General features: G+C 33.4%; 2 protein-coding genes across 8 annotated transcripts in view; one reads left to right on the top strand and one right to left on the bottom strand.

Annotated features, from left to right (window-relative positions):
* The window catches only part of LOC111624932 (actin-binding protein IPP-like), a 73793-nt gene extending 56386 nt beyond the window's left edge, over positions 1-17407 (bottom strand). Inside the window, exon 1 of the mRNA XM_023367922.1 lies at positions 17169-17407. The gene's annotated coding sequence lies outside the window, so the exon portion shown is untranslated. The remainder of the gene's footprint in view (positions 1-17168) is intronic.
* A 2766-nt stretch (positions 17408-20173) lies between these two features.
* The window catches only part of LOC111624929 (rho GTPase-activating protein 190-like), a 134394-nt gene continuing 129606 nt past the window's right edge, over positions 20174-24961 (top strand). For 6 of the 7 annotated variants that reach the window (XM_023367918.1, XM_023367917.1, XM_023367916.1 and 3 more), the window contains exon 1: positions 23717-23872. The gene's annotated coding sequence lies outside the window, so the exon portion shown is untranslated. Of the gene's footprint in view, positions 20318-23716; positions 23873-24961 lie in introns of those variants that run through there. The other variant, XM_023367915.1, reaches the window with a different exon arrangement.

The raw sequence follows: 24961 nt of genomic DNA, 5'->3' as shown, positions 1-24961 counted from the left end.
TTAAACAAAGGAAAAGTACATCTTTTATGAAGGCATAGAATAGAGCCTTTACTACATGAAAATGAAAATTAATGAATACACTGTACAGTAATTTACCTGATAAGACAGACCTCAGAAAAATACTTTATGAGGCATAAAGCTGTCTATAATGAAAATTAATTAACTAAGGATTTTTTTGTCCTGCCAGGGTGTGGCCGAGTTATCCGGAGTGCCGAATTTTCGAGGCTCTACTGTATTAATGATTATGCTATCATTGATACAAAATACAATCAAGAAAAAGACATAAAATTGTTAAAGATAAAAATTATGTATAATTTAAACAACAATTACTTAAATTTTAACATTCCACACATTTGAAATTCAAACACTTATATTATAAATATTCAATAGACTTTGAATTTTCAAAATATCTAAGTTAATGTAAGGCAAAGTCAACTGTTTGGATCATTGCTTCGATAATCTAAAATTTCTATTTATTTCTTATACGAGAAACTTTTTATCATCAGAAAGGACTTAAAAATATATATATATATATGATAAATTGATATTTATAAAAAGATATTGATTCAAAGAAGATATTTTTATTGAGTAAAAAAAAGAATTAAGATGTGGTTTGAATAGAAATTTCACTTAAGAAAATCAATATACAGACTTAGAGTCCCGCTAGTCTGAATTGGGACCAAGCCCTGTTCAGAACTACAGTATAGATCTGCTGTTTTAATAGGCCATGTCAAACACTAATTTATTAATTTTGTACAGTATTAATACAGTATTACAATAAAATACAAATTTTTTTTGTTGTGGAATTCTATCTTTTTGTACCATTAAAACCATTTAAATTCAACTGGAAAATAAAAAAAAACATATATTTTGCAAGCTAAAAAATTTCCTCTCCACCGACTAAAACATGTTCAGATTAGGCAGACGTTAGCGGTGTTCGGACTAGTGGGACTCTACTGTATATGTAAAACTAGCAAATGTCATTTGGTAAAATCAATAATTTCTTTTTACATAATCTTAAGAAAAATAATTGATTTTATTCATCATTAATGTTCAATAAATCTTACACGGCGTATTGCACTTTATGATGCACACTAATTAATTTTAAGTTGAACAGTAGGATCACGAAAAACTCATTTTCTTGAAAATAAGAAAATCAAAACTCAAAAATTACATCTTGAATACAGCGCTGGCAATGGTGAATGGCATCCGCTACTAGAAGTTAAATATTCCAGTTTTGAGGGACGATCATTGATGAGCTATAAATATTTTAAGGAAGGAACTCATCGAGGCAAGATTAAGATCAATAACTATACATAGCCAAATGGTCAAGATACTATCAATAATTTTTTGATCAATTTTTTTATTATCTACACATTTATTAATCACAGTAAGCTATGCTATCACCCCTTGCAAAACCATAAAAAAAATATGTAATATGAATCTACTACTACCAGATAAATATATGCCAACTCCTTACCACAAAACATTAATGTCACAGCTTATAGTATTATTAACTATTTGTGAGAGTATTTGTAATACATTGACACTACATTTAGATCCCTTATGAGTAGAGTCAGGAACGCCATGACATAATTACCAGAAAATTGAGCAAAACACCCTTGGCCATCTATGCATCAGATGCAGATATAGAGATTTTCTTTGACAGATCTCACCTATGTCGAAACGCATTACCATCGCATCTAAAATACCTGGAGATTCTTAAGATATATAGAGCTATTTCTAGAGAAAAGGCTATCAACAGCAGGACTCCTATGTTGCCTGCCTGTAGGGCAGTATTCGAGCACATTTAGCTTCTATGTAAACAGTTCTTGCTTAGTATATATATTATGATCATATCTTATCATTATATTTGGAGATTATTATTATATATCTGTTAGAGTATATTTTATTATGTTATTTATAAGCATTTAACCTTTTTCTAATTATTTTTGTAATTTATTACTGCATTCCTGTGCAGGGGCAAGACACTGCAGTGATAATTTGAGATGGAAAGGCATATATTTTAAATTAAATAAATTAAATATATGATTAAAAATTGTAATCCAGCACTGTGACAATGTCACAATAAATAATTGATTGTATTTACTTAGTTTTACTTTCAATCAAAACTTCTTCCAAAACAAAGTTTTGGAAGAAGTTTTGGATTTAACATAAACGCTGGTTGTTAAATCCCACTTACCAATGTCGTGAAACTCACCTTGTTTTTGTAATTTTAACAGCACTGAAGAGGGATTGGGAATACAAGCCAACCCGAAATGCATCTGAATTTTTTAAAAAAAGTGTTCTTTTAAATAAACCGTAACCTTTTCCTAACTAATTGCTGTTTGATTGTCTACCAAAATCAACATTTGGATTACAAAGATGCTACACACAGGCTAAATTTCTATTTATTTAGAAGAAAAACTATTTGCTTAATAAAAAGTAGAAAGAACAGAAACAGAAAAGTAGTTTGAAATTATCATCATTTATTCATGGTTCATTAATGATGTTAACATTTCTAATACAGTAGTTCCTCATACTTCAAATTTAATTCATTCCAAGAAGCTGTTTGAAGACCGAATCAATTTTTCCCATTAGAAATAAATGGGAAGTGAATTGATACAATTCCAGACCTTAAACAATACCCACTTCAATAAGGTTAAAACAGTGAATACACATAATTTTATAATAAAAATAACACAAACACCCTAATAATAAATAAACACCAAAACCAACACTGTGCAATAAAATAAAAATTACATATTAAACATGGTCGCCAGATCCATCATGCGCATACTGCTTCACAACAAGTTCCTTTTTTCAGTTCAATTGTGGATATAACAACCTTTCTCTTAGGCTCTGTTGCTTTCACACTATTCTTAGATGCTGTGGTTAATAAGGTCATACTGAATTGAATAGAAAGTTTTTGCATACTTTTAACAGTTGTCATGGTAACATACGATTTAATTATAACATTTGTGAAATTTAAGACATTATTATTAACCTGAAATTATAATCTTTTAAACAAAGATTATTTTAAACTTTTTACTTTGCAAAACAACCACTCAAAACTGGGTTAACTTGATAACACCATCTGTAAACTTTCTATCCTCTCCCCTTTTTCTCGCATTACCTCCCCTCTTGACACATGTACAGTTCCAATCTCTCCATGGTTTTATTAGCTGCAGAATCATTTAGCGTGACAATGCCCATTTTAACACGGGCGGAAAACATTAGCTCACTTATTATCTATGCTGGCTTTTGGTTTCAGATGCTGTTTTTACTTTACATTTTGTTAGAACAAAATCAAATTGAAATGTCTTCAGATAAAAAAATCATATTAGACATATTACATTTTTAAAGTTTCAGAAAGGATACAATATAATACAAACAGTAAAAAATATCATAATGTGTACAGGGAAAATGCTCCTAAACTTTGAACGAATCAAATGTGGTTTAAATTATTTCAAACAGTTCTTTGTGTCAAGCTTTTGAAAGAATTTCCTCTGGCCACGAATAGTCATTGATCTGGTCAACTTTGTTCATTGAAGCCAGTCTTTAGTGTGGGCCTATCGGACCTGGGCCCATGGGCCTCCAGACATTGGGAGCCTCCTGACATTCAAGACCTCAAAAATATGCAAAATTGAATAGAGCAACAAGTAATAAAATTATTATAAACAGTAAACAATCAAAAGATATATTTGATAAATTTTATTAATCATAAATATAACAATACGCTTTGCAGAGAAAGCTAATTGAAAAAATTTATGAACATTAGCACTCCATTACGACTTCCTTAAGGGGCCTCCAAGCTTTTCTTGGTCCAGGGCCTCTCATGTACCATAGACGGGCCTTATTGAAGCATTGCCTTCTGTAATCTTTTCTACAGGAATGTGAAGTAGAACACGGTAATCTGCACAGCAATGTCTGTTGGTAAGCAAAGATGCCATGTTAAGCATTTTTTTCACATATATTTAACATATAAACCAGCAAAATATAACATTGAGGCGATATTGTCAACGGGCATTCTGGAGAAGCTTGGGTATATTATTCAAACTTCTCCAGAATGTCCATAGTTCTATCACAATTTTCAATGAACAGATTACTGAAAAATAGTTGGTATGCTAAATCAGATGGAATGCTGAATCAAATTAGCTTTACATTAGCTTTAATTGACTAATCTTCTGACACTTCAAAATACTGTACTTTAGTAGCACAATTCTTTTCATCAGAGAGGAGGAGAAAAAGATAGCCAATGCCAAATTCCATCCCTTTGGTCAACAAAATGAAGTCACCTACCACTTGTTTGAGAAAAAGATACACTATCAACTAGCAGAAAATTTGTAGAATTATAAATTTAATGTTAAAGACATGTGGAAGAGCTACAGAACACCACACTACTTAACGATAAACACATCATTCCTAGACTTTGTCCCCTTATATCCATCATGTTACAACCATACTTCTGTATTGTGAGATTGGTTGTTCGAAACAATTAAAGATCTTCATCACCACAGCCAAATATTGGAACTAACATTTTATGCTAGTTCTCATGCTTCCAATTTAATAACAACAATTACCTACAGAAAGGGGAATACCTGTGGCTATACACCATATTGTATGCTTTTGTCCTTCTGACATTTTTTCCTGTTCTTTGATCTTTCCAACTTCTAGAACTTTCTAATCTTCTTTCTTGGAGGTAAGGGCCATGTCCTGGGGCTGTATTCTGGTCACTGTCTCTCGTCTCTCACAAGCCGGTCGCTGATTGGCTAATTCAAACGATTAGCCAATCAGCGACCAGCTTGCGAAAGATGGGATACCAGAGATAGTGACCAGAATAAGGCCCCTGGAATCCCCAGTGCAATGAGTATGAGGTTACCTGAGGGCATATGAAGTGAAGGACAGTCACTTTTGGCTGGTGCTAAAGGAGAGAAGACCATGAAAAAGAGAGAAGCTTTACAATGCCCAGTGCCCGAGAGACTAGAACATCAAAATTCTCTGGCCAAAGTTAGTGTGTTAGAGCCAATGTTTCAGTTTAACAGGTCCAAATGTGCAACAGGAACTGTTAAACTGGGTATGTTTGGTTCAAATATACAGAAAAATCCCAAGAACCAAAGAAAAGGAAGACAGAAGCAATTATTTTGTGTTTAAAAAGCTCTCACATGGTCTTCATGGTAACTGAATGACATTTGCATTACCCTGGTATTCTTCTCTATTCTATCTTACATTTTTCTACCTCTTGCCTCCTACTTTCTATTTCCTTCTAGTTATAAATTAGTATTAAAAATTAGTGTTAAGGAAAATTTATGTAATTATTATTGTCAGATTCTTTTTTCTAGTTGTGATAATTTTTAATTCTACCAACCACCAGATTTCAGATGACTAAATCAAAACCCCCCCTTGAGCTGGATTCCCTTTGTACCTGTACATCATCATCAGGCAAATTAAATTACCTTTTTTTATCTTCTACTTTACATGCATTGCTTTTTCTGGGTGTTTGCCTTTATCGAACAACAAAATTCTTTATTAATAATCACTAATGGATAGCCCTCTATCAGGTGACCTGTGCAAAATGGAGGTATAACTCCTAGAAAAGAAAGTATTATCACAGTTCCTTCAAAAGAATTATACAGGAGATATATCAATGATATTGTTATCATTTAGAAATTGCATCCAAACATTAACAAATTTTTACAACAGATGAACAACAATCCTTACAGACTCTCCCTAAAACTTGAACAGTTAGGCAATACAAGTGCTAATTTCTTTTACTTTAACATCCATTTTAAAAATGATCATATTTAAAGGGGTTGTGCACCCCTGAGTTAGGCAATACAAGTGCTAATTTATTTTACTTTAACATCCATTTTAAAAATGATCATATTAGAACAGACATACATTACAAACCAGAATAAGCTTCTATTTTTCATCACAGCAACCTCCAACAATCCATACTCTTGAAAAATAATGCTGTTTAGAGTCCTTACTAAATATATGTTTATGATGTTTGTGCAATGCATAAACACAATGGAGGAATTAAAGTGCATTGAAAATATGGCAATTGCATATGGATACTTAACTGGTCCAAAGATTAGCAAACAAGAAGGAATGCACATCAAGCAATCTAATCAACAAATGATGCACAGATAACCCCATATCTAAAATTGTCATTATGATAAAAAAATTATATAATACAGTAGAACACCATTTTAACAAACTGCAAAACAAAGTATTACTTTTTCCCAAGGTCCCACCAAATCAATGTAATTTTACCTCCTTTTAGAAAATCTGTAACTCAGAATAACAGATTTTTCTAGCCCTATCTATTGTAAACTTTGCATTTTTTCCACACTTAGTTAATATTTGATGTTTCCAGGAATTTGTAGCATTCAATGATGTACTTGTTACATCTGGGATACTTTTCTGTTAATGGGATGCCAGTCAAATTAAACTACAATGTGTAGAGAATTTGTTTTTTTGTTGTGTTATTTACATTGCAAAAAAAAACAATGATAAGCATAGAAATTATAAATAAAAAACCGAAAAGGTTTTTTCACTTTACACAGAAGGCCTAAACCTGCAGATTTACTTTATCATTGCCGTAAACATTTGAGTGTTTGAGTGCAATCGATGCCACATGAACTCAATTAGGTACAAATCTAGGTGATGACAAGAATTGAAGCATTGTCATTCATTTCTCCATTTTGAACTCCCCAATAATCTTTCTACAGTTTGTGTAAGACATCCAGTTTCTGCATCTATAAAGTTGTACTTATGGTTAACTCACAAGTGTATCTGGTGTCTTCTAATTTGTCAAGTTTATATGCTTTCCAACAGTCAGAGTAGATTATACTCCCTTCTGTCACATTCTCCCATATTGCAGTAATCAAAGTTTTAGCTGAACAATCCAGCAGGGTCACTAAGAAACACTGTTTCAACTCATGGCAAATCCCACAAAATTGACTCTCAAAACAATAGATAATTTTCGGCACCCCGAGATCCATAAAAACAAGATTCGACTGTATATATAAATTGCTAAGGTTAAGAGGACTACACTTACATACACACAGATAGATATATTTTGTCTGTAAATTATTATGAAAGGACAAAGATTCAATAAATAATATGAGTACATCTGGATATATAGCATCCCAGTAAAGGATAAAAGATTTCAGAGGAATCTAATCCATTGGATCAACTAACAGATCACTTAATAAAAGATGGCCAGAACATAAATACAATAAAGAAAAGAACAAACAGACCACCAAGCTGTCCATATACATGTTGGAAACTAATGAGAAAGCAAAACTACAGCAGGACAATCTCATCAGACATATACACCTAGAATAAAGTAGAAATGTTAAGGACCTTGAAATATTCAAGGCCAAGTTGAAGGGGAATTGCAACAATTTTAAGGAGGAAGAAAACATTTCATATGCTAGGCAAATGTTTTATGACAATCTGGACACATTGCACAAAAGTTAATTTTTATTAATTGAAAATTATTAATTAAAATCTATTGTACAGTACATATTTCATCTAATCAATTATAGTACATCTATGTTAATTTTTATATTATTATTGTTGTTTTATNCAAATTAGAAACTTCCTGATAACATCGGAAATGACGTTTTAACATCATTTTATTTGATTTGATTCTTCAAAAAATCGTTATAATACTATGTATTAGACTTAAAATATTAGATATCTAAACCAGAAAGCTTTTGCTAGAAATAGACTTATTTATAGAACAACCCCCCATTTCTCACTTCAGGGAAAGTTATAAAACAGTTGGGTGCTAATGACTTTGTGAAAGGGAAAAGTTCTACACTTAGAAACTTCAAAAGAAGGGATTTGGCCTGTACCATCCGCAGGCCGCACAAACATTGATAAGGGGCCGTATGTGGCCCGCGGGTTGTGCACCCCTGAGTTAGGCAATACAAGTGCTAATTTATTTTACTTTAACATCCATTTTAAAAATGATCATATTAGAACAGACATACATTACAAACCAGAATAAGCTTCTATTTTTCATCACAGCAACCTCCAACAATCCATACTCTTGAAAAATAATGCTGTTTAGAGTCCTTACTAAATATATGTTTATGATGTTTGTGCAATGCATAAACACAATGGAGGAATTAAAGTGCATTGAAAATATGGCAATTGCATATGGATACTTAACTGGTCCAAAGATTAGCAAACAAGAAGGAATGCACACCAAGCAATCTAATCAACAAATGATGCACAGATAACCCCATATCTAAAATTGTCATTATGATAAAAAAATTATATAATACAGTAGAACACCATTTTAACAAACTGCAAAACAAAGTATTACTTTTTCCCAAGGTCCCACCAAATCAATGTAATTTTACCTCCTTTTAGAAAATCTGTAACTCAGAATAACAGATTTTTCTAGCCCTATCTATTGTAAACTTTGCATTTTTTCCACACTTAGTTAATATTTGATGTTTCCAGGAATTTGTAGCATTCAATGATGTACTTGTTACATCTGGGATACTTTTCTGTTAATGGGATGCCAGTCAAATTAAACTACAATGTGTAGAGAATTTGTTTTTTTGTTGTGTTATTTACATTGCAAAAAAAAACAATGATAAGCATAGAAATTATAAATAAAAAACCAAAAAGGTTTTTTCACTTTACACAGAAGGCCTAAACCTGCAGATTTACTTTGTCATTGCCGTAAACATTTGAGTGTTTGAGTGCAATCGATGCCACATGAACTCAATTAGGTACAAATCTAGGTGATGACAAGAATTGAAGCATTGTCATTCATTTCTCCATTTTGAACTCCCCAATAATCTTTCTACAGTTTGTGTAAGACATCCAGTTTCTGCATCTATAAAGTTGTACTTATGGTTAACTCACAAGTGTATCTGGTGTCTTCTAATTTGTCAAGTTTATATGCTTTCCAACAGTCAGAGTAGATTATACTCCCTTCTGTCACATTCTCCCATATTGCAGTAATCAAAGTTTTAGCTGAACAATCCAGCAGGGTCACTAAGAAACACTGTTTCAACTCATGGCAAATCCCACAAAATTGACTCTCAAAACAATAGATAATTTTCGGCACCCCGAGATCCATAAAAACAAGATTCGACTGTATATATAAATTGCTAAGGTTAAGAGGACTACACTTACATACACACAGATAGATATATTTTGTCTGTAAATTATTATGAAAGGACAAAGATTCAATAAATAATATGAGTACATCTGGATATATAGCATCCCAGTAAAGGATAAAAGATTTCAGAGGAATCTAATCCATTGGATCAACTAACAGATCACTTAATAAAAGATGGCCAGAACATAAATACAATAAAGAAAAGAACAAACAGACCACCAAGCTGTCCATATACATGTTGGAAACTAATGAGAAAGCAAAACTACAGCAGGACAATCTCATCAGACATATACACCTAGAATAAAGTAGAAATGTTAAGGACCTTGAAATATTCAAGGCCAAGTTGAAGGGGAATTGCAACAATTTTAAGGAGGAAGAAAACATTTCATATGCTAGGCAAATGTTTTATGACAATCTGGACACATTGCACAAAAGTTAATTTTTATTAATTGAAAATTATTAATTAAAATCTATTGTACAGTACATATTTCATCTAATCAATTATAGTACATCTATGTTAATTTTTATATTATTATTGTTGTTTTATATATATATATTATAGCCATGTAATTAATTATTACATAATTCTAGATGTAAAATTGTAGAACAAGCTTTGAATTTCAAATTTATTCCTAAATTAAATATTGCAACAAAATCACACTTACTAAACCTTTATTATCCGGTACTTGTAAATTATTCGTAAAAACAAACGTTTTTGGCTTCAGTTGAGGCCTGCTTCAGGTTAAAATACTTGGATTCCATTTTTTAGAATGAACGTTTAGTTTTCAAATATAATCGAATTCATGCGAGTGTTACGTATCGTCATCATTTTGTTGTTCTTCGCATACGTAACGCCATGCATAAGAAAGCGTGTTGCCGTGGTGTCTAAACATTCATTCTAAAAAATGGAATCCAAGTATTTTAACCTGAAGCAGGCCTCAATTGAAGCCGAAAACGTTTGTTTTTACGAATAATTTACAAGTACCGGATAATAAAGGTTTAGTAAGTGCGATTTTATTAGAATACCGGTATTCAGAGTAGAAGATTTTTGAAATATTGCAACATTTGCACATACTGTACAGTACTGTACATTCCAAAATAAAATGTTAAGCTATACAGACCTAAAACAAATTTGTTAGATCAAACATTTGTCGATGTTGAATCAAAGTATATGAATGTTAAAGTTAATATTTGTGTGTGTATGTGAGCAATTCATTCAATTTTTGTGAATAATTGCAACTGAATTGATTTAACTATGAAAATTAATTCTTTTACATGTTGTAGCTGTAATTCATAAATACAGTCACTAAATTATTCTGACAGTTCCAAACATGTACTTTTTCAACTTTTATCCACTCGTCTCCTGTTGCAAAGTAATGAACCCCAATCTCAAAATATCCTAGGAATACAAATAAATCCTGGAGGATATATACAGTATGTTTTAAGAATATTGAGTTAAATCAAGGAAACAGTATATTGTTTAAACACATCCTATTATATTAATTGGTTTATTGTATTATTTATGCTGGTTTTTAAGGTCTAGAACCAATCTTTCATTTTTCCATATGTACAGTACAGTATCTTATATACTTGGTTTTCTCTGAGCTTATTTATCATCCGAAAACAGAATTGGACGTACTTATTTTATTAAGATATAAATCTCTTTGTCAGAATGAATATTTACCTTTAAAAAGGTGTTTTTAAATCTCTACATTATTAAATACTTTTGATGAGTTCAGAAAACATTAAAAAAATTTCTGTTTGTACAAAAAGTTAGTCATCTCTAACAGAAATGACTGTAGGTAATTAGCAGTCGTATAGAGGATTCCACAAAATTGTTGGGAGATAAATAGCATGGACATAGTCTACAAAGTCATTTCTGTCTTGTGAGTGTTGAGTATGCAATATGGGTTAATGACAGATGTTACCAAGTGGCAAAAAGAAATCATCATGTTTGGTCACACCCACAGACACAAAATGAAATCACCCAATGTCTTGGTGTGTCGAAGCATACTGTCCAATGGGTTTACAACCTGTAGCGCAGGTTGTAGACCTATTGGACACAAGTTGTAGACAGTTCGTATTCAACTGAAAATAATTTAACAGTGCAAGAAGTACAGTTACCTGTTAGGTATGTTCTTACAGGAGTAACTAATTTCTATCCAATCTTCTTATATTGTACAAGGGCGGTTTTTTCAAGCTCCAATGGTCCATAAAACAAAAACAAGTATAAATAACAAAATGAATTTTAGTGATGCCACAAATAGTGATTTTGCCGAATACCGAATATTCGGTTATGCTCTTGGCCAAAGCGCCAAATATTTGGCGGCCTAATGTTCGGCAAAATATGTATACATTTCGCGGATGACAGGTTACGATCTGTCTCATTGCTGTGGGTGCAATAGCGACACCGTGGGCGCATTTGTTTTATTTGCAAGTAGAACGTGTCATGACATGCATTATTTGTTCATTGTTACATTAAATTGTGTTACTAATAGTCCTTATTACTAAAAAATATCACTGTTTGTATCACTTTATATGAAAACTGTTTGCCTACATCAGACAGCAGACCTTTACAAGTGGTGGTCAGCAAATGCAAAACAGTATCCAAGCCTGACAGAATTCACTAAGATTTATCTATCGTCTCCTGGCAGTAGTGTATATAGTGAGAGACTATTTTTAGAAGCAGGTATAGTTTATGAGGAAAAGCGCAATCGTTTGCTATCAACAAATGCTGAAAAAATTTTCATTCATCACAACTTACCACTGATAGATTTTAAGTATTAAATATAATAATTTGTGATTAAAATAAATACATTTTTGAGTAATATGTGCGTTTTTTTTTTTTTCGTGATTTGGTATTCAGTATTCGGCCAAATACCAAATATTAAAAAAAGTAGATGAACAGGCCGAATACCGAATAGTAGCCAAATATTTGTGGCATCTGTAATGAATTTATTACCAAAAGTTAGGTATAAACATGGTTAGTTTTCAGCATAGTCACCGTGAAGATTGAGGCATTTGTCATATCTGGGGACAAGCTTTTCCATCTTGTCATTGAATGTTGCCGCCAGTGAATTGAGATGGCCTTAACAACGTTGTTTTGAAGATCATCATTAATCTCAAACCTCTACCTTTCTAACCATGTTTTCAGTTCAAGAAAGAGGTGGAAGTCTGTACACATTAAAAAGTTTCAAGATGGGTAGAAATCTGAAAGGTGGAAGTCTTCACCATCTTTAAACACCCAGCATATAGCCTTGATTTAGAACCAAGTGACTTCCACCTCTTTCCTGAACAGGAAAAGTGGCTAGGATGGCAGAGGTTCAAGACTAATGACAATCTTCAAAATGTTAGGACTCATCTCAAGTCACTGGCGGCAACATTCTATGACAAAAAGATGGAAAAGCTCATCCACAGATATGACAAATGCCTCAATCTTCACGGTGATTATGTCGAAAACTAACCATGTTTGTACCTAACTTTTGGTAATAAATTTATTTTGTTATTTACGCTTGTCTTTTTCTTTCATGGACCATCGGAGAATGAAAAAAAAACAGCCTACGTATTTTTATTGAAAAATATTTTTAAAAAATCAACCAATTATTATATTTTCATATTTTATAATGGAAAGCATTAAATAAGAAGGAAATGGCAACCACTTATGAATAATTAATCAATTAAAGAAGAAATAATCTATTCTAATGTTTCTAAATTACATCCTTTTCTTTGTCTGAAGATGACATTTATAAAATTTTGAAAGTCCAATGATGTTATAAGTAATAAAATTCGTTTAATGCTGATAGTCACTTCTCTCATTCTTTAATTAGAAAATATTTGTGTGATGAACCTAGTCATTACTTTTATTATGGGCCTAAATAATCAATTTTTTTTGTACAGATTAAATTTTGTATCAGAAATAATTACAAAAATTAGATATCATTTATAAAAATATATTTCAAAATTATTACTTATTAATGATGATATAGGCAATATTAAAAATATTTAATAATTAAATTATAAGAAAATATTAGGCAAACCAACACCTGTGTTGTCACTTATAGCTGTCATTTTGTAATTTGTCAGATCAAGTTTGAATCTTGCTTCAAGATTGATGTTCAATTGAGTTAACATATGTCATTAGCATTCTAATATGTGTGAACACAAATTATAATGGTATTAGCATGATTGTACAGATTGAAATTCAATATATCTAGGTCTATCACCCACAAAGAAATGACTTTAATACAAATTTGAATTCAGCTTATTTACAATGGCATGCAAAATACCTTCCCATCTCTACCATCCAAAATAGATAGTACAGTAATACCCCGAACTTACGCGATAGGTGGGACCGAGCGATAACTGCATAAGTTGAATTCACGTAAGTCGGGGTATAATTTCGCAATTTGTGTAAAATCCAAGTCGGATGTATGTAAGCTAATAAATGTTCTTGTTAATCTTATCTCGTCTTTTGATTCGTTTACGGTTACAAGAAATCACCACATAGTCTCTCTCAAATCTCCGTAGATATAATAAACACAGAAATAAATAACACAAAATAAATTGTAACTATGTGTCGATTCCGCACGACACGTCCGAACATGTAAGCGAACAATAGTGTGGGGGGAGTGAGTAATCAAGAGTTGCGTGGTGCTCAAACAAAAGGCAAATTGACAAGATTTGAAAATCGCGTAACTCCGGGTTCGCGCAAGTCTGGGTAGTGTAAGTCAAGGTACTACTGTAATTTTAAGCAGCATTGGAAAATAAGAACTTAGATGATCTCAACTTGGAAAAAACTACTTTAAGCAGGGTGCTTTCTTATTCATTTTATCAAACAATGGCTTCCAACTTGATATTTACAAGATGCTTTTATAAAAAGAAATTACAAACAGAATTAAAATCATAAAAAAACAAACATAACAGCACTAAATTTAGTTTTCAAAATTGCAAACATTTCTGATCATGTTAAACCACCGTCATCAGAGATATTCCAGAACAAAAAACAATCGAACCATACTTGGAATATAAACATATACCCGTCGTAATAACCGTCGATGGTTACATAGTTATATGCTGGAAAAGGAGATCAGACCGAAGGTCCGGGTAGCGTAACTGGCAACGCATCTGCACGGTAAGCAGGAGTTGTGGGTTCGAGTCCCGCTCCGGGCCGATTTTTTCTCCCAGCAGTTCTAAATTATTTAAATTAATTAATTTATTTATAATTATTAATATTAATAATAAATGGCGCCTAACGCTTACCTCTAGTGCCAAATTAATCTCGTAATTTATTTAGTAATTAGCCTTAAAACTAGCCCGATGGATTTACGGCATACGTTTGGTGATTAGCCATACTTGGAATTCTAGTTTAAAGATCTAATTAGAATTTCTAAAACACAAAGCAGTTGGTGATTTACAAATTGCCTTTAAAGTAAAAAACTTAACCATAAGGATGGTAATTCTTTCTCCTGTGAATGGAGACGGTATTAAGAACTTTGGAAATAACAGATTCAAAGTTTTTAAACAAACATTCCAATGGTTGTTTGATTATCATCTCTTCTTCGATAATGATGAATGATATTTTGTTCTCTTCTCTAACTGCACTTACAAACAATATCTAAATCTTACAAAACCTTTAAAATGCAGTCTATTTTATTATAGCATCTAACGTTTTCAGTCAATTAATTGACCTTCATCAGGAATAAATCGAAAAAATTTTCGATTTATACCAAAGAAAACCAATTATGGAACATTTTTAATAATTATGAAGTTAAAATCATTCCATAATTGGAAACCAATTATAAATCGTTCAGTATAAATCGAATAAATTTTCGATTCATTCCTGATGAAGGTCAATTGACCAAAAACGTTAGATGATATAATAAAATAAACTGATTTTAAAGGTTTTGTAAGATTTAGATATTTGGTATCCTAACCACTATGCTATTCCGACTACTAAATCAAATGCAAGTAGTAACAAGCAAGTATTCATAATTTCCAAGGTATTTAAAAGCTTCTTGATCATTTGGTATTTAAAAGCACAGATCTAGCAAAAGCATACATTATCAATACCTAAACCACCACTGTGCATAGACATTGCCTTAGATTTTGACAGGAATCTTTTTCCACCAAAAATAATATTAAAACCACCATAATATAAGTCATCACATCTAATTAAAAACAACAACACAAAATAAATAAGTTTATAAATCACTGTATGGTCTTTGAACACTTTGTCCATCATCCAAAAGCACTTCAATCCAGATATTAACTTATCCCGTTGTTTGAAATCTGCCTAGAAATAATTTACAGTTTCGACAAAATTTTGAAAATTTATCATATTATTTTTCCTTAACTCAACAAAGAAGAGGCATTTTAAACGATCTTTGTATTCGAATATACATCATAAAGCATTGGGCATGTAGCCTAATAAAGCAGCTACGTTTCCAAAAAGAAGTAGGTACGTGCCAACGGGCTACTACTTACAAAGTCGAGACGAGAGTAAACACAGACATACAAATAAGCAGGCTGCCTGGTAAAGCCGCTCAAATATGGCAGGCAAAAAAAAGCCGCTCAAAAAATAAGCATCCACTTCAAATGTCATCGGTTCTTTAAACACAGACAAACAACAAAACCAGGATATATTACTTCAAATTATTACCTCTACAAACACAAACATCTTAACAACACCCAATACATTGCAATAACACACCTTCAACTGCCCCATGATATACGTCAATCAAAGGTGTGTTACCTCCACAAACATTTACAGCTGTTTATAACACACGTCTTCAGGTAGATATGAGCAGTTCACAGACCAAATCAATTAGCTCCATTTGTAAATCCTTAACATGATTGTTATTATTTTTACATTTTTTGCATAACTAATTTTATATATCGTTATATTAAAGCTATGCTTTAATATGTGTATAACAGTATATAAAAATGAATACTACAGTTTTCTGTATCAGTATATAAAAATACATTCTACAACATTTATTTAAATTTAAAGTTCAAAAATAATTTTAAAATATAAATTATATCAATTTTTATACCTTTTGTTTTATGCAGTTAATCGATTTGGTAAGTAAGCGGTTCATATAATGCAGAACTAAACAGACAAATTAAAATCGAATACACTTTTACAAGCAAATTACGAATTGTAAAAGCATATTTGATTTTAATTTCTCCATTTAGTTCTAAATTATATATACAAGTCGACCCCCTTATAACACTGTTGATTATTCCATTTTATATGAATTCCATGTAGTACGAGTCCCTTAGATTTTATAAATACGTGAGCTGTCCACAGCCCAGCACACGTATTTATAAAATCTAAGTGACTCGTACAACGTGGAATTCATATAAAACGGAATTATCAAGAGTGTTATAGGGGGGATGTCTGTTATAAACATTCGTATAAGTAATATATGCTGGTTTGAGTATTTTGTCTACGTTTATATAATTCATCCCAGTACCAGAAAGTAATCAACCGTCGTCGGTCGGCTCATCCAGCCACGTCGAAGCCGCTCTACCAGGCATCGCGCCCGTCCGTAGATCCATTTTGTCTCGTCTCGTGTCGAACAGTACGCGACTCGCAGGCGCGCCGCCGCCTCCTCCTCAGAAATCCGTCTACGGCCGCTCCGGTCGATGCCCGAACCTAAAAATTCCACAAACAAACGCAAAACAAGTCGGTTAGATACAAACATCAAAGTAATTTTCCACCTCGGAGCATAGAAACAACTCAAATCACAATGCATATGTCCCAGGAAACAGTTTATAAGAGGATATTTATGAATTCACTGCTGTTAATTAGCATATCATTGAGATTTAAATTTAGTACTTGAGATTACTTAACATTGTCTTATTTAGGTTAATTCCACTTGCATAGGTCACAGGCATAATGTATTCATTCACATTAAACTTATATTATAATATTTAACAGGAGTAAATGTTAAATAACTTCATTTTTTACTTTACATTTTTTTTATTTATGACTTTGTAAACTTTTACTCACCAACTGTGGGACAATTACTTTTAAAGTACTTGAGTTAAGTCCAGGACCATATCTATGACGTCTTTATTAATCCAGGAATTAAGAAGAAAACATAATTAAATAAATCTTAAAGATGTCTGCGGTGGAGTTTTATATTAAAAAAAAATTCAATTTGTAAAGAAAATCTTTTAAAACATCTCTCGTTTGTTCTATTTATTGCAGTTTACCGACACCAGGGGGTGTCCGTCTCGTCCGAAGTGACATATATCGTTTGGCATTTTTCGATATGTTTTATTTAAATAAAAATAAATGAGCCGATGCTTTTTTTTAATTTTTATTTTTTTTAATAGTAAAATCGTATCGGGTTGATTAATCTGTAATAAAATATAAGTTTGGGTTTAATTTGTTTGAATGTTTTTTTTTTTTTAATTCAATACCGCCTCGTTTCTTAATTAGGTCGTTGTGTTTTGTAATACGTAACACGGCGCTTATGGACGACCTCGATTTGTTTATTGTAGAGAATTTAACCCACAATCGGTCGGAGAACTTAAAAAAAAAAAACAAAAAAATCACGATTTTGAAGGCAATTATTTGTGAAAATTTTAATAAGGGACTTCGGTATATGGGCTCGGAATTCGAACCCGGTCTCTTTATGGCGATAAAAATATTCAAATTTTAAACATTTTTATTAGTGAGGCTCACTTTTATTTTACAAAAACACGGTAGATTTCTTGTAAACATCGACTTTGTATTAAAATAAATATGATAGATAAATTTATTACACTTTGCAAAGCGAAAGCAAGAGCGGTCTTTATCGCGTGGCCCGAAACTCGAGGACAACGTAGCGGTTTTTTTTTTTAAAACGCTTTCCACCATATGAGAAATGAGAAGGCCTTTTTAGCAAGATTATTGTGGATTCGGCCAGGCCCATAACGGGCGGCTGAATCCACAATAATCTTTTTTTTAACTCGTCTGAATTCTATTTCGGATCTCCAGATCGGCAAGTTTCCTCCCTAACATTTGGATTAATAGGATGGTAACCGGTGTATTGGTAATAAACCCAAGGAAGAGTTCATAATCAGAAAAATCTTTACTTTATTACCTGTAGTAGTTTTTCCTGTACACATAACATACGTGTTTCGGGTTAATTGGCTCCACTTCAGTAGTGTTACTACCACGATGTTATAAAAAATGTATATTACAATAAATAAAATAGATAAATTACAATAAAATCCCGACAATAAAACATTAAAAAACTTACAGAATTACTTCAAAATATGCATAGAAGCAGCGCCATAACTAGCCTTTTTATACGCCCGGTGCGAGCTTCTGTAACTACGCCCCAACAGTATGACCGAAAACTTGGTGCAGGTCATTTCTGCGCCCTCAGGATCTGCTCCCTGTGCCTGGGCACCCCTGACACCGCCCTAGTTACGGAACTGCATAGAAGTATTACAGTCGACCCCCCCTATAACACTGTTGATAATTCCGTTTTATATGAAATAATTTGAACTAAAAGTAAAATAAGAAAGGCAATAGGATTGTAACTTTAATGTAAAGTACAGGAGAGAGCAGGGTTAACTGGGTAGAAAGATTAATTAGCCCCTTGCTTTCCATTACTTCTGCTTACTTACCATCATTACTTGTTCAGTGTCATTGATTTCCTCTAGAAGGCCCAAGTCACACAAATAAGCTTCGATGACTGAATATGTGTTAAACGCACCAATGTTTGTGGCACACGTTTCTCTGAGGAAGTTATAGTGGGGTTAACTGAGCCAGGAGTAGTTGGGTATAAGTGGATCGGTTCAGTTAATTAACTCCACCTTTGTGCCTGTCGCAGCACAAATGGAAGGTCTTTCAACAAGAGATCGGTCTAGCACATCAGGAACCACAATAACACCTGAAAAGATTTGTCCCTAGCAAAAAGATGGATCCAGAAAAGACCAAAGAAACAGAAGAAAGGTGTGTGGATGTAGCATACTATAATTTGCTATAATACAACCCTATATGACATTTGTAAAGGCTATGCTCTATGCCTTGTTTTCTTTTTTTCTCTTGATCGCTCAGAGTTTTCGCGGACACTGATAAAGACAAAACTTGAAGAAGAAGCTCGAGCTGGTGCTAAGAAGAAAGCTAAGTCTAATGTGCAAATGTAAATAAAGGATAGGAATGCTTGGCATTAGAATTGCTCTAGAATGAGAGTCAAGTGAACTGCCAAAATCCCTGCAAAAATGATTCCTCTTTGAATCTCCTCGACGTTGACAATTACGATGAAGATGCAGCAAGCCTATTCGATAAAGAATGTAATGTAGATGACTTTATCCTAACAGAGGTTTCCGGAAAAACTAAAAACAATATACAGTGTTTTGCAAATATAGTGACTGCACATTTGGACGAGGATTTCACTTTCAAATGGCTGAAGAGAAAAAAAATCTTAATTTTCATATGAAAAAGGGGTAAATGTAAGCTTTAAAACAATGTAAGCAAACTTGACATTCTTTTAAAGCTGTCTTGTCTATTTTACTAGGACGAACTTGCTAAAAGTTATGCATTTGCTTTTGATTTTTCTACTTATGGAGCCATTTAACATAACATTTCATATATATCCAGTAAACCCCCACGTGTTCCAGTTAATCCCAAGATGGGCGTTAACTGGAACATGTGAAACATGTTCATATATGCCCATAGCATAAAGCTGCGGCGACAAATCACGGACTGGTGAGATGGCGCCACTCCTCTACGAGTTTCCCGTGAATCTCGGATAGAAAAACGGGGACTAGGTTTTTCCCAGAGTGGATTCTGGGTATTGTTGCTTCTTCTTCTTGTCGGGTGATCGCTGCCATGAGCACGTGTAGCTCTCTTTCAAGTGTACTCGAGGATTGTTGTAAATAAATGTTGTTTTAGTTTAAAACGTGGTCGTGGACTTAACTAATTCACGTTTACAGCCTTCTGATAAAGACAGTTTTTGTGGACCAAAGAACACCAAAGAAAGAACAAGATCTTTACTAGTACTGCATTGTGTTCCCTCAGTGGATAATACGGAATAAATTCCGCGACTACGATAGACGACGCTTCTTGGATAGGTGAATCTCTCGCCACTCCTAACCGGCGAAATTGTCCCCACATTTGTGTGTCGGCAACCTCTTGCCAGAATAAGTCATCTAACACGGGTAAGTGGAGTTTTCTGTTCCATATTTTTTGCTGTTCTGCTGAGTAGGTATCCCCTGGTTGTCTTAAAATGCCAAACGAAATCGATTTTAACAGAGCAAGTTAATCGCCTAGCAAGGCCCAGCAACAGACAATCACGCGATTATAGACACCCCCGGAATCGTCGGCGTTCGCAGACACCTGTTCGACCCCAGGCAAAAGACCTATGCTGGTATCACGCGAAGTTCGGTGATCAAGCGAATAAATGTAAGGCCCCTTGCAAATTCCGAGATCAGAGAAACTAGTTCGGAAATCACACGTGGCGCTATGTGATTTCCAAATTAACAACACAAGCCGCCTTTTCGTTTACGATCCAACCTCACGTCGTCACTACTTAATCGATATTGGTAGCGACATTTGCCTTCTACCATATAACGCCGCCATGACATTTACAGCACCCTCCTTATTGACACTTTATTCACTGGACGTTGCTTGTAGGTCAGGCTTGAACGTTTTCCTTAACCCAAGTAGTACGGTAGGGTATCTCCGTCCATCATTCTGTTAAGTAGGTTTTCAGGACACACTTTAATATCCAATGCCATCCCTCGATCATACCATTAGCCTGGGGATGAAAAGAGCATGTATGTATTTGCTTGGAACCCATTAGAATAGCCAAAGACCGAAACAAACGTGATTTAAATTGGCGTCCTTGGTCGGTAGTAATGACCCCTGGAACGCCGAACCGAGCTATCCACGTTCGGTATAAGGTTTTAGCCACAGTGTCGGCCTCTATATTCTGCAGTGGTTCTGCTTCAACCCAACGAGTATACCTGTCGATCATAGTGAGACAATAGCAATGATTTCCGGAAGGAGGGAGCGGACCAATAAGGTCGATGTGGATGTGATAGAAACGTTTGTTTTCCACGGGGATGCTTGTAATTGGACTTTTAGTATGTCTAGTAATTATGACGCGTTGGCAAGGAATGAACGTAGTTGTCCACTTGCGACAGTCAGCCTCCATGCCCGGCCATACGAACCGATCGGTTATTAGCTTCACCGTGGCTTTACTTCCTGGGTGCGAAAGGTCATGCATGGCATGGAAAACTGATTGCCTTTGCGTCTCGGGAATAAAAGGGCAAATATTGGAAGGTTTAATTTAAGTTTGATGGAATACAGCAACGAAACACGTACGAGATCTGTCAAGAGGTGATACCTCCCGAAAAGAGTTTCAATAAGAAACTGATTCCTATCTAGTTGAAGGAAACCCTGAAAACTCGATTCTTCTATTCCCTTTGTCAGGCGCGAACCCGTTGCTTGTTTCGTAGTATTAGCCATTCTGCTATTGATGGGCTTATATTTTAAGAAAATGAAGCAAACATCTATAGGATAACTAATTTCAAGACCCTCTGCAAAATTTTTTGAGGAAATAGTCAACAAAAGCAGAACAGCCAGATGGACAAAGTGGTCAAAGCCTCAGCTTGGGGTTTTTTACCCGGCAGGATTCAATAGCGGGTTCCCAGACGGTAGGCATCCACTCTAACCACCCAGCCATTTGGGCATTTGCTGTAGTGTTGTCTCTTGCTTCCTCAGGAGTTAAGATGGCACCATGATTTTTGACTGTGATAGGTGTCTTCCTCCTAACAAGTTTTTGGAATCCAGAGAAAGTTTGGGTAGAACGTGGTAGAACACTTGCACAGTTTCTCACTGGCAACGATTTAAAACTCCTCGTTTCGGACAAGGATAAAAAATTTGTACTTTGTGAAGAGATTAGAGCTAACGCTACGACTATTACCTTGATTATACCCGGTCCACTTGACTCTCCTTTCAACGTCGCGTGTCATAGATTGTTCTTTAAGACGAAAACACATAAGCCTGGGTGGCCATTTTAACCTTTAGCAAACAACGTTTTTTTTTTACATATATTACATTGAGGCCACTTATGGTGAATGCCCATACAACAAACATTTTGTATGTTGTCATATGAGCCGAGTTGTTGCGTACCAGCTAATACCCTCTTCCTTCAAAAACGTATAGCTATACAACAAGTTTTGGATATATGAGAGGCTCTCTCTCTTGTTCATTATTGAATACAATTACTTTCTCTTTAATATCTTAATATCTACTTACAAAAGCAGGAAATTATTACGTCTTTCGATCATTCTAGTGTTTCTTGTCTCAACGTTCACGGCCATAATCTTCGCAATTTTTATTATTTTTTCTTCGTAAGAGAAATTCTTCCATGTAAAATACGATGAGAAATGGGGACAAATAACTTATTGCAAGATCATTGAAGACACGATTCTAATCAGAATCGAGTCGCCATCTCTCTAATTAAATACCTTATAACACCGTTTAGAGGAGGAATGAAACGAAGTGGGAAGCTTGTTGAAACAACTGAAAAATAATATGGAAGGAACCACTATTGTTAATTCGATAATGTGATCATTCTTTACGTAATTCCACAACAAGCGAGCACAAACCACGATGCGCCTGCACTAGAAATCCATATTCGAAACCCACTCGCGAATGACGACGATTTCTTGAAGCAGGAGCATGACGAACAGGTCTTATATGAATTCCATGTTGTACGAGTCAGTTAGATTTTACAAATACATGAGCCATTCACAGCCCGGCACACGTATTTGTAAAATCTAAGTGACTCGTACAACATGGAATTCATATAAAACGGAATTATCAACAGTGTTATGGGGGGATCAACTTGTATTGAAGAAGAAAGAAAGAAATATCGGAGCATTGTTTTGTAAAATAAATCAATTCAGATGTGGCAATCTAATCAATATTTATAACATTTTCCATTCTACTTTTATTAAAACTGATTCGATGCCATACGCCATTTACAAAGCCATAACACGTCACCGTTAGCCTATATTACATAATCCAAAATGGCGGCCCGCAACTCGTACTATCTATCGGCCCGCACGTTAATAACGCAATCACAATTTAACCACAGATTAATANTGATAAATTAGAGATAATTTTGTATGAACCTTTATGACATGTAGAATTACTTTTATAAAAAAAATAACAACACGCAATTCGAAAAAACTGAATGAATTTAAATGTTAAAAGAGAAATTTAATCGGCATCAGAAAAACAAGAGAGAAAGAGGGAAGAAACTGAACTGGTTTTTAACACGAAAATCTTGAGAAAGTGTATGGAAATAGGACAGTTTAAGAAGTAAGGATTTTTTACAATGAGAAAGAAAATGAAAATGGAAAAAGAAAACTAACAAAACAAGCAAAACAAAAACAAAACCAAAACCAAAAAAAAAAAAAATCGTCTTTAAACTCGAAATCATTAAATTCTATGGAAAGCAAGCACAGGGAAAATGTTTTAAGAAACAGATTTTAAATTTTCAAGGTAAGAAAAAAAAAAAAAAAAAAAAAATCGTCTCTAAACCAATCCCAAGATGGCCGCCGTAGCCAGTTTGGTCGTTTGGTGAAAATTGTTTTACAGTATCGAAAGGAAGATAACGTTTTATAAGGAATTATCGATTAATTATAACGTATATAACGACTTAAAACGTCATTTTTAAGGAATAAACTCATTAATTAAAGGTAAATGGGTTTTATATATTTGTATATTTTACTGAAAGGTAAAAGAAATTTTATAATATAAATCACTTATATTATACTCCATAGTGGCATTTTATAAGCGGTTTTACGGTTTATTTATCGTGATGGAGCGTTATTCGCTCGTAATAACCAATAACTGCTTAATCAATAGATACAGTTAAACATGGTTCCAATTAAGTAACATTTTTTTCAAATTTACATTGTATTTTTCATCATTTAATTCCATTAATTTTATATATCTAATAAGAATTATCACATGTTTATACACTTTTATCAATGGTGAAGGTTTTCTGGCATTTTTTTTTTTATTATTTTTTGTATATTTTTCTTCAGTTTATACTTTTAATCATAATTGTGTGATTAAAAGAGATTTAAATATGATTTACTCACTAATTTTACAGATTTCCATTATTTAATTAAGGTTTGATTCAAGTATTATTGTTCCTATATGTATTTACGTAGTATTCAGCGCTTAAAACGGTATTATAACGTCGGTAATGAACGATCTGTCGAATTTTGGACGTTAAAATGCTTCTCTCTTTGTTACGAAGCCGTGCGCAATACCGAAATTTGGGTAATTTTCTTAGTTGAAATTCTCGCTTCGTGGTGATTTGAATTTCTGATTTTTTTATAGATTTGTATATTATTGCGGTTTGTAGATACGGATTTAATTATGATTTACTGTAATTTTTTTAGGTTTTCATGATTTAATTGATAAATATCTTATGATCTGATTCAAATATTATTGTTTCTGAATGTATTTACATAGTATCTGCCATTTAAAACTACTTTATAATAATATGAACGTGAACAATCTAGAATTTTGAACATTAATTAAAATGCTCCTCGCTCCACACCTTTGATGTTCCGAAGCCGTGCGTAATACCAAAATTTGGGTAATTTTCTTACTCGAAATTCTCGCTCCTTAGTGATTCAGACAAATTTCTGAATTATTTTTATATTTTTTTTAATGGATATTGATCATTAGATGTTTGATTCAAATGGGTTTAAGTGTATTTGTAACATAGAGATGAATTTAATTATGATTTAATCTCTGTAATTTTTATGAGA

Source organism: Centruroides sculpturatus, unplaced genomic scaffold (genome assembly GCF_000671375.1).
Source record: "Centruroides sculpturatus isolate CEXI.00-Female unplaced genomic scaffold, Cexi_2.0 scaffold365, whole genome shotgun sequence".
Taxonomy (NCBI): Eukaryota; Metazoa; Arthropoda; class Arachnida; order Scorpiones; family Buthidae; genus Centruroides; species Centruroides sculpturatus.
The sequence above is the reverse complement of the archived record's forward strand: the minus strand, read 5'-3'. Positions and strand labels throughout refer to the sequence as shown.